Below are 12166 nucleotides of genomic sequence, written 5' to 3'. Positions count from 1 at the left end.
ATTATGATACAGTGCATAGTGTGATAAATGCTTAGAGGAGACTAAGCCAAGGGTTACAAGGGTTTGAAGTCTCTAAAATGTCACATCTGGGCTTGTGTGAAGAGAATGGGGAAAGACCTCTAGGAGGCAGCATTTGAGATTGGCTTGGAAGGCTGCTTATGCTTTGCTGGTGATGATTGAGCGGGAGACAAGGCTATAAGAAGGAAGCAAGCAGGAACAGAGGTCCCTAAACAGTTGCTAGCACATTTTGGCTGAGCTGAGAGTACAAAGAGTATAGGAATGGACCAGTAGTAGTAGTAGTAGTAGTATAGTAGTATAGGGTAAGAGTGCAAGAATAGGCTATGGTCTGTAGCAGACAATGTCGGTGCTGGCAGATCTCCTCTGATGTCTTTTAAACATCCCTCCCAACCCCTAGTGTGCTTCCGATGGCTCATACTTGGGAAGAGTTGTGTCCCTTACTGGCAGAGAGCTGGAAGTACCTGGGGGTTTATCCCCCTTCCCCTAATAGCTCTCAACCGGAGACTGTCCTGTCAAGAGAATATCTTTGGAGCAGGGACTTTGACTTTTCCCCCGTTCTGTATCATCAGCACTTGGGGCAGTGCTTGGCAGTTGTTGAGCATTCAGAAAATATTTGGATGAATGAATGAATGATAACCAGGAAGTTGCAAGGTATATTCAGAGTGAAGTTTATTTCCTAAATCCCCTTGACTCTTGCAGAGCACTTAGGAGATTTTGGAAAGTTCTGATTGTGAAGGTCCTTGAATTTTGGAGTAAGGAGTTTACTTAGCTAAAAGAAGGAATTTCTGGTAATATGATAAGTGTTTTAATGAAATTAATTTGGCAGTAGTGTGCAGGATGAACTGGGGGATGGAAGGGTTGTGTATGTGGTGTCCACACTGACCAAGGTTGGGAGGTCTTCTGCAGTACAGTAATAATCTAACAACTCTCCTTGCCTCTAGTGTCTCCCTAAATAGGGTGGTGGCAAAAGAATATAAAGGATTAAATAGAAGAGGTGCGTTGAAGGAAAAATTTAAGATGTCAGGAGTATAAATACTCCTCAAAGAAATAGGGAAGTTAGGAAGCATAGACTTTTTTGGGAAAGGACAGACAATTTTTGCGATTGTTGGCCAGACAGTAAATTATTATTGCCCACCAGTGTGTGTGTGTGTGTGTGTGTGTGTGTGTGTGTGTGTGTGTGTGTCTGTCTGTCTGTCTGTCTTTTTGATCACTGAAATTGTACCTTGAATTCAGAGACAAAATTAAGACTGTGAGACTGCCACCCTGTGGACAGTATAACTTAGAACTGAAATCCTCAAAAATTATAATAAAACTTGATCCACTTGAAATTAACTATTATAGAACTGATTATCGTTCTTCCATATTGGTATATGTGGTTATGCTCATTAAATAGAAAGTTGAAATTAGTTTTTTTTCTGAACTTTTTCTGGGGCTTTTAAATAAACGGAATTTAAATGAAATCAGTAGCTTTAAAATGTGGGAATGCCTTTTAGATAGTATACTTCTTTCTCTAGAAATTTCATATCAAAGAGTGTGTTTTTTAAAACATGGTGGGATGTATGCCTGTTGTAAGGTGGTACTTTTTTCTTGTCTTTTTTATCCTATTTTATACATATGTCCTTGAGAGTTATATTTCTTGAAAAATATGTGAGGACTTCCCTGGTGGCACAGTGGTTAAGAATCGCCAGCCAATGCAGGAGACATGGGTTCGAGCCCTGGTCCTGGAAGATCCCACGTGCTGTGGAGCAACTAAGCCCGTGCACCACAACTACTGAGCCTGTGCTCTAGAGCCCGCGAGCCACAACTACTGAGCCCACATGCCGCAACTACTGAAGCCCGCGGCCCTAGAGCTTGTGCTCCACAACAAGAGAAGCCACCGCAATGAGAAGCCCATGCACCGCAACAAAGAGTAGCTCCCACTCACCGTAACTAGAGAAAGCCCGTGCGCAGCAACGAAGATGCAACGCAGCCAAAAAAAATAAAAAATAAATAATAAAAACACTTGTTTTGAAGAAAATGGATATTTAAAAAAGAGAAAAATATGTGAAAGTGTACCCCATCATTTTTTTCCTCCTAAGTGAAAGTGGCTTTCCCTTCCCATTTTTATAGAGTAGGATTTTATTGTTAGAAATTCGCCATGCTTTGAAGAATTGCCTTCATTGTATTTTTGTAAATAACTTGGCTTTTATTATAGGTTATTTATTTAGAAGGGCAGTCTGCTCACAAATTAAACTGGTAAACTAGTTTGAATCAAAATGAAACGGTGGGTGTGAAAAAATTGTTTGCTCTCTGCAACTCAGGAAATGGTTCTGTCTAGAACTCTGCGGAATAAAACTTTCCCAGCAGATGAGCTGCTTACAGCCTAATGTTGTAAATGGCTTACACGCTTGTTTTCCCTGAGGAGTCTGGAGGGGTGGGGTCGCCATTTAGCACTGGAAGTTTGTGTTAGCGGTAAAGCAGAAGTGGGCTGAAGCCCCATTCTGAGATCACAGTCATGCATCCTTTCTGAATGTGATATCCAGGATGAGGAAGAGAACGAATGACGCATCTACTGAACCCCTACCCCCTTCACTTTAGGGACCTTATGTTTTGGTCATGGAGAGATTTTCAAATATAACGTTAATGGTTTAAAATATTCAAATATTTCTGAGTTATTTTTCTCAATAGTGTAGCATGACAAACATGATAATAGACTTTCAATATTAGGTTTTGCTTAACCTTTTCAAAGTAAATAGATGAGATTGTGACTCTTCTGAACTATTTTTTCCTACATTTATATCTTATATTCCACAGTTGATGTATACTGTGTGATTTGAAGTAGACTATTAATGGTGAAAATGCAAATGCTTATCTAGGTCTGCAAGGTACATTGCCATATAAAAAACAGTATTATTTAGGTACAGTTTAAGGAGAGTAACTTTCAAAACACTTCATGGTCTATTTGCTCCTTTCCGAAGTATTGGGACAAAGAGCCAGTAAAATTAGAGGTATATTTCTGTTTTCTAACCTTCTTTAATGGTTTAATTATCATATCATTTTTAAAACTATGGAATTGAACTTATATACAGACATTTTTAGCTTAATATTTAGCCTACACTTAAACTTTGTTATCATGTGGTATCTGCCTTTTTAATGCTAGAATGGTGATTCTTTTAGGATTAATGGTAGTGTTCCCTTTTACTTTCTAAGCATGGGTTCATTTTCATAACTAAGTATAAAACATTTTGTTCTTTGAAAAATAGTTCCAGCATAGATGACTTGAATTTTGATAATAACAATAACAGCTGTCTCATGAGTTTTGTGTGTCTGTTGGGTGTGTGTTTACAAATCTTAATAGGTCTTTTATTTTAGAATGCAAACTATTCACTATTAAATAAATACCTTTGATTTGAACCTTTTTTTTTTTTTTTGCTTTATTTTAGATGTCTAGGGAGGTACTTAGCCTAGTGACTTCTAGATCCAGAGGGTCTTCTAGATAGTCTTAAATATTGTAGTTTAATCTTTTAATTTAAAGTTTCTTTTGGGTTCAAAATCCCAAGATCAGGATACATTTCTGATTTAGGATGTGTTGATATATTGCTTTGTGTGAAGCTTTTTATCTGTTTCCAGATTTAATTAAACACCTAATTCAAGTTTTCAAGGTTGTAATGGGATTTGTTTTGCCCCATCTGTGCTTATCACTGATACCTTCCTATGCCAAGGGACCCAATGACCCTATTACCTGGGAAGGATGGGGCCCTGCCACTGAGTCATCCCCTGAGTAGGGCAGGCACTGACCCAGTCACAGAGCTGAAGTGGAAAGGAAGAGTATGATGGGAAGGGCCTGTCCCAGAAAACAGGTGGCAGGTAGGGGGAGGGGAAGCATCCTGATGGAAGGCCGAACATAGGCTTAAGGAATTCAAAACTTCATGCAGGCAGTTGGCATCAGGAAATTTCAGATATGAGTGGGAATGCCTTTGCATTATTTCTTCTCCCTGTTTTTTTTGCCCTTTCACATGAACCACAATTGTTTTTTAATTAACTGATTTATTTTTTTGGCTGCGTTAGGTCTTCGTTGCCGTGCGTGGGCTTTCTCTAGTTGTGGCAAGCGGGGGCTACTCTTTGTTGCGGTGCAGGGCTCCTCATTGCAGTGGCTTCTCTTGTTGCGGAGCACGGGCTCTAGGCATGCGGGCTTCAGTAGTTGCAGCACGCGAGCTCAGTAGTTGTGGCTCGTGGGCTCTAGAGCGCAGGCTCAGTAGTTGTGGCGCACAGGCTTAGTTTCTCCGCGACATGTGGGATCTTCCCGGACGAGGGATCGAACCCATGTCCCCTGCATTGACAGGTGGATTCTTAACCACTGCGCCACCAGGGAATCCCTGAACCACAATTTTATTGTCCCTTAAATCCTGCTTTGAAAGACTTTTCTTCTTTTCTATTTTCAATACCTTCTAGAATTGTCTTTTGCTAGTTCATGGAGCATACTTTAAGAGGGCTTTTTACAAGTTTGTAGGAAAAAGAAGGCACATAAAGTTTATATAAAAGTAAATCTGCCACCTCACACTCATTAGGATAGCTACTATCAAAAAAACCCAAAAAACAAAAAACCAAATAACAAGAGTTGGTGAGGATTTGAGGAAATTAGAGCCCTTGTGTTCGATTCATAGGAATGTAAAATGGTACAACCACTATGGAAAACAGTTCGGTGGTTCTTTGGAAAATTAGAAATAGAATTACCAAATGATCCAGCAATTCTATCTCTAGCTATATACGCCAAAGAATTAAAAGCAGTCTCAAAGAGATGCTGTACACCCATGTTCTTAATAGCATTATTTACAGTAGTGAAAAGGTGGAAGTAACCTAAGTGTCCATAAGTGGATAAATGGATAAACAAAATGTGGCATAGACTTACATGGGAATATTTTTCAGCCTTAAAGAGGAGGGAAATTCCGACACGTGCTACAGCATGAATGAACTTGGAGAACATTATGCTAAGTGAAATAAACCAGTCACAAAAAGACAAATACTGCCATGATTCCACTTACATGTGGTAACTAGAGTAGTCAGAATCATAGAGACAGCAGTAGAATGTTGATTGCCAGGGGCTGGGGAGAGGAGGAATAGGGAGTCGTTTAATGGATAGAGTTTCAGTTTTGCAAGATAAAATGAATTCTGGAGATTGGTTGCAAAACAATATGAATGTACTTGTTACTACTAAACTGTACACTTCAATGGTTAATTTTACCATAATTTTTTAAAAAGGAAAATTTGAATTTGCATATGCAAATTGTAAGAGAGTAAAAAGCATCTGTAAGGAGATTGAAGTTACTTGATTTGGTCAATATTTAGATGCTTGGGATGTAACAACGAAAAAATCAGACAAGATCCTCATGAAGCCTACCTCTTAGTGGGAAAGATAGACATTGATTGAACAAGTAAAAAGTGTGTTTGAGTGTTACATACAGAACAGGGAGACAACTAACGAGTAGGTGGAAAGGCGGCTGTAGTGAAAAGGCTTCCCTAAGGAAATGACATTGAAGTGGGATTTGAAGGATGGGTAAGCACTGGCTAGGAGAGAGGGATGGAAAGTGATGGGAGGCTGAGGGAGTAGCATCATGCAAATGCTCCAAAGCAGGAAAGAAAGGGTATTATGCTCTGGGAAATGGAAGAAGGTGCTGAGGGCTTAATGTGAAATGTGATGGGAGATGAGGATGGCAAGTATCAGACCATATAAGGCATTGTAGGTCATGTTAAGGGTTTTGAGATTTACCTTAAACAGAGTGGTTAGACATTGCTGTGTTTCAAGCCAGGGAGTATGGAGGTGAAATGGAGTGGAAGTAAGAAAAAAAAAAATGTGTCTTTTTATACAGTGTACCCTTTAAATGTAAATTACCTCCTTAATCTGGTGCTTGAAAGTCAGAAGGAAAAGTGGTTGAGTTATGTGTATTCAGATGATATATTGGTTGCCAGTGTGGCCTGTTAATGTGGTAAGATGTACTTAAAGGGTGAATTTAAGGGAATTGTTAAGGGTAATTGAGTAGAGGCGATTTTTACCTTTATATTCTGACTTGTTAGTTGAAACCGTAGAAATGGATGAGTTTGCCAAAGGGAGAGTCTGGAGTGAAAAGAGGCTTTTCAACGGAACCTTTAGGACATCCAGTGTTCAGTCATGAGATAGAGGAAGTGGGGCAGAGAAAGCTGAGGAAGAGTAGTGCAGCATTGGGGGAAAACCAGGAATGAGACTTACGAGTCTAACAAAACAAGCTCTGAAAGCGTTAATTGGGTTTAGCCCAGTGTGGTCATTGACCTTAGTTAGAACAGATTTAGTGGCATAGTACAGGCAGGATTAGATTAGATAGATGAGAATGAGTCAAAGAATGGGTGGGAAATGAAGAAATGGAGTATAGACAAATCTTTGAGGAAGGTTGGCTGTGAAGGGAGTGAGAAAGGATGGTAGAAGGGATTGAGGTGTATGTGACAGTTGGGATGTCAAATAACGGAAGTTTTTTTTTTTTAAAGAAAAGCTTGAATTAAAATAAAAATCTTCTTTAGATCTGTGAAATATTTGAAAAGTGTATTACACACGTTGCTGATTCCCTAAATAGGATCTACTGAATACAGATGTGAACCCATTGACTTAATCTAGATATGGTATTGTGGGACTGTGTACATACAGGTGCAATCAGACCTGCCTGGTGAGGTACAAAGGTCTGTTTGTCACTATACTAATTTCTGGTCATCTGGGCAGTAAATATTGCAGAATCCTGGGTTCACTTAAGACCAACTTTGAGTCTTTGGTGTAGGACTCAGAAGTGTGTGTGTGTGTGTGTGTGTGTGTGTGTGTGTGTGTGTCTTTAGATGATTCTTATGCATCTGTTCTGTGGACTGTCTTTGGAGAATCATCCCAAGAATGTTTTACTTTGAAGTCTTCTGAATCCTTTTTTTTTAAAAAAACATTTGTTTGTTTATTTTGACTGCACCGGGTCTTAGTTGAGGCATGCAGGATCTTAGTTGCGGCATGCCTGTGGGATCTAGCTCCCTGACCAGGGATCGAACCAGATCCCCTGCATTGGGAAGGTGAAGTCTTACCCACTGGACCACCAGGGAAGTCCCTGAATGCTTTTTAATAGCTCTATCGTGAGGATTAAGTGAGGTATGTATGTCAAGCACTTAGCAAGGAAAGATTTTCATAATTTTGTCTGCCTGTATGATTGGAGTAGTGGTAAAGTGTTTTTGTTTTTTAGCATGAACCTAGCTTGATCTTTTTTCCTGACTGTAAGGGTAATACACCCCCGCCCCCCCCCCCCGCCCCCACCGTAAGTCCTTCTTTAGCTACTTTTCATACTTCTTCCCTCCTCCCTGCCCTCGAAGGGCCATGGTGCTTCCTCCTATTGCCTTGCCTTTGTTCACTCCTGCAACTTTCTCTGCTGATAGTACTCTGCCCCAGCCTTTTACATGACTGCCACCTTATCATTCAGGTCTCAAAGCAGCTGTCATGTTTTCTGAGAGGCCTTCCCTTATCTAAAGTAAGTTTTCTTGGTCACCCTTTGTCACTTTGTTGATTTCCTTCATATGTGGGCAGGGACTATGTTCGAATTGTTTACTTGAGTCCACAGGTAAACTGACTATATCCTGAGTCTACAGAAGAGTGCCAGGCACATAGAAGCTACTTAAATACCAAATATCACAGACGAATAATACAAATCATAAAAATTTTACTAACCGGCACAAGTACTGTTAGCTTTCAGTTGATCATTACTTCACATACTGAAATGTGGACCATACATGTATAAATGTCAATTGTGCAGTGATACATACTGTTTTCTGACTTGCATATTTCATGTAAATATATTGTGGAGATTTTTTTTTTGGTACACTGTTTTATATAGATAATCATTCTTAACAGCTGAATAATATGGTACGCTCCATATAATGAGATATGGTTTCTGTAACACCTAATTTATTTAACAGTTTGTTTTCAATTTTTTACTGTTTCGAACGATGGTACTGAATTTCTCTCTGTATCTTTGTATATGTTATTTGTTTTGTTAGAATAAATTAATGAGACTGAAAAGGGACATAAAGACCTTTTGGGACTTCCCTGGTGGTCCAGTAGTTAAGAATCCACCTTCCAGTGCATGGGATGAAGGTTTGAGCCTTGGTCATGGAACTAAGATCTCACATGCCGCAGGGCAACTAAGCCCTCACACCATAGCTAGTGAGCCTGAGTGCTGCAACTACAGAGCCCGTGCTGTCTGGAGCCTGTGTGCCACAACTAGAGAGAAGCCCAAGTGCTGCAGTGAAGAGCCCACGCGCCGTAACAAAAGATCCCGCGTGCCGCAACTAAGACTGGACACAGCCAATAAATAAATCTTTAAAAATATAAATTAAATGGGTTAAAAAAAAGACCTTTTGGTTGTGAAATTGCCTCTGGAATGCTATTCTTATACTCTCAAAAATAGAGTATGAGACCATTTATTTCCCCATAGCCTCTCTAATCATTTTACTTTTTGCTAATAGGTGAAAAATGGTATTGTTTCTCTGCTCTGAGGTTGTGAGAATGAACATCTCTTGTATTTGGCCACATTTTGTGAAGTGCCTCTTCATGCCCAATGCCCATTTGTCTAATAAGAGTGTTTTTTTTTCCCCAGGAAAAATCATTTAATATTCATTTGCCAAGCACAGGGTATATTCAATTTGTGGGTTAACACTTAAAAAATACAGACAAGAGGCAGAAAATATTGATTACTGACAACATTTACCATATAAGCAATGACTGTCAAATTTAAAGAGCAAACACATTTTCCAGGAAAAATCATTTAATATTCATTTGCCAAGCACAGGGTATATTCAATTTGTGGGTTAACACTTAAAAAATACAGACAAGAGGCAGAAAATATTGATTTTAAAAGAAGAAAAGGGGGAGGACATTTAAAAATCCATTTAAAATTAAAACTTTTCACAGAATCTTTAAAGTGGATCTAATAAATCTTGTGTCTCAGTATAAGAAACAGGCTTAATAAGAGTGTTTGATTCAATTAATAATAGTGTTTTCTTTCCTCCACATTTTATTACGAAAGTTTTTAAAGATGTAGCAAAGTTGAAATTTTATAATGAACACTCATACATCCACTATCTAGATTTTATCATTAACATTTTATAATATTTGCTTTACCATACTTTTATCCTTCTATCTAAAGTAAATTGCAGGGACGTCCCTGGTGGTCCAGTGGGTAAGACTCCATGCTCCCAGTGCTGGGGGCCTGGGTTCGGTACCTGGTTGGGGAACTAGATCCTGTATGCATGCTGCAACTGAGAGTCTGCAGGCTGCAACTAAGGCCGGGAGCAGCCAAAATTAATTAATTAAAAAAAAAAGTAAATTGCAGGCATTAGCACATTTCCATCTAAATACTTTAGCATGCTTATCACTGACTATAGTTTCAATATCTGTTTACTTTTTTTCCTTTTGAGGTACAATTTTTGTAAAATTAAATCCATGAATCTTTTTAGTTTAAACATTTTATTTCAATTTAAAACAATTGGATGTTCATTAGTCAACCTTTGAAGAGGACAAGGCTGTTTTCTTTGAGAATGAGCTCACTGTTGCATTTCTATATTGTATTGCCTTTCTTATGTATTGCCTTTCTTATTGGCTAAGATTTCTAGTTGGTTTTTTAAATGGAGCAAGAACTTTAGTTTTTGTAAAGCATTTGTTGAGTTTCAACAAATGTTTTTGCCTGGGTAAGCCAAACCTAAGACTAGGTTGAGTGGCTTGAGGTGGTGGGTTTTCAGGGAGGGAAATAGACTAAAGAACTTGCTGATTGTGTATCTTGAGTAAGAGACAGACGTTGTATTAGTTTTCGATTTATGAATTACAAATTACCACAACTTAGTTATAGCAACGCAAATTTATTATCTCAGTTTCCACCCATTTATTATCACAGGAGTGATAATAAATTGTTTCTTTTTTCTTTTTTTTTTTAAAAATTGTCACATGTTCCCCCTAGTTTATCCTTTGCCTTACCTTTGGTTATGGTGCTTTTAGATTTTTATGTAGTCAAATGTCATTCTTTTCCATATCTTTTTTTTCTGCTGTTTGTGTCATACATGGAAAGACATTCCTTACCGAATAGTATATAAATGCTTATATTTTTCCTGGTCCTTTTTTTTTTTTTTTTACATTTAAATCTAATTGGAATAATGTGATATAGGTTTTGTTTTTCTTTTAATGATTAGAAGTGGTTTGAAATTGTTAGCTAATACTGTCTAATGAACCCTCTTCCATTCTGTGGGTTTTTTTTTCCCCCAGACAAAATAGGATTTAATGTTTTTGTTGATGCCATTTTTATTATAACCTAAGTTTGTATAGTATCAGATTTCTTTCTTTAGTAGTATCAGATCTCTTTTTTAAAAGAATTATTAAAGTATAGTTGATTTACAGTGTTGTGTTAACTTCTGCTCTACAGTGAAGTGACTCAGTGATACACATGCATTCTTTTTTATAGTATTTTCCATTATGGTTTATCCCAGGATATTGAATATAGTTCCCTGTGCTATCCAGTAGGACCTTGTTACTTATCCATTCTATAATAATAGTTTGCATTTTTTTTTTAAAGAATTCCTCACTTTTCTTATTTTCTTTCAGATGAACTTTAGCAGAGTCTTGAAGGATGGGGTGAAAGGATGGTGGGGAAACAACAGCAAGAGCCAAGGCAGAGAGATCAGTAAATCCTGGGGACTTGTTTCTCTAATTTGTAACTGTCTGAATTCTTAATCTGTGTAACAGATGACACATGCTTATTTTAGTATCCTTAAATTTGGGAGATGTCTCTGGGGTGGTTCAAACTAAATTCTAAAGTTCAAAACGTTTTATGAGGTTTTAAAAGTTTGGGATGTTATAGAAAGGGCATAGGATTCTAGGGTGAGAATGGTTTTAAATCCCTGTTTTAAATGAGCAGGTCATAAATTTTGAGCAACTATATGTATCACCTATGCTGTTATTTTTCATGATTCTGTGGGTGGACTGGCTGCTTCTTCAGAGCTGACTCAGCTAGGGCTGGATGCATGATGTAGGGTGGCTTCACTTACATGGCTGGGACCTCTCTGTGTGGCTCTCCTACTCTGTGATGGCAGAAGGGATCCCTAGCAGCAAGAGAGGGTAAGCCTCTGTGTGCCTCAGCTTTTCAAGCCTCTGCTTGTGTTTTATTTATTATTAATCCATTGGCCAAAGGAAATCACTTGCCCAGTTCTTCACTTAAGGGATGGAGAAGTAGACTCCGCCTCTTAATGGGAGAAGAGGCAAAGTCAGTCATGTTTCACACAGAGAATTTTAAACAAATTAGTAGCTATTACTGCAGCAATTTAGCACAGGAGGTAAAGGCCTTAGCTACCGGGATATCTAACATAAAAGGCAGTGAGAACAGGCTGTGCAAGACCTGGGGGGAGGAATGCTTGATGTGTTCATGGGATAGCAGGGAGATACCAGTGTGACTAGAAGAGGGGGAGCAAGCGGGAAGTAGGAAGAGATAAAATCACAGAGGCTGGGGCAGGGTACGATCTTGCAGTCCTGAACAGTTACGAAGACTTTTTTTGTGTGTGAAAAGAGGCACTATGGGAGGGTTTTGAAGCTGGAGAGTGATATGATCTGACATATCTTTTTAAATGGATTACTTCTGATTGCTGCTTTGAGAGTAGACTGTAGAGAGAGAAGCAGCAGTCAGAAGTAATCCGTTTAAAAAGATAGGTCAGGCTGCTTGGACTACCACAGTGATTGATGCAGGTAAGAGATATCAGTAACAATGAAGTTGAGTGTTGTTAGGGTTCTATATATATACTGAACATTGAACCAACAGGATTTCCTGACAGATTGGGTGTAGGTATATGACAGTCAAGAAAGCCAAGGTTTCTGGTCTGAGCAGCTAGAAGTATTGAATAGCCACCAAGATGACTGGAGAAAACTGTGGGTGGTAGGGTACTTTTTGAAGGGAACATCAGGAATTCAGGTTTGGATATGTTAAGTTTGCCAATCAGACATTGGAATGGAGTTTGATAGAGTTTGTGGTACAGGAGCGAGACCTGGAGATAGAAATTTGAGAACATTAAAATACTTAGAGCATCATATATGTCCAAGAAGTATTTCATAAAATAAATAAATCTAAAATACTTTAAAATT

This window comes from Lipotes vexillifer, unplaced genomic scaffold, assembly GCF_000442215.2.
Source record: "Lipotes vexillifer unplaced genomic scaffold, Lipotes_vexillifer_v1.1 scaffold479, whole genome shotgun sequence".
Taxonomy (NCBI): Eukaryota; Metazoa; Chordata; class Mammalia; order Artiodactyla; family Lipotidae; genus Lipotes; species Lipotes vexillifer.
This window is presented reverse-complemented; position numbering follows the sequence as displayed.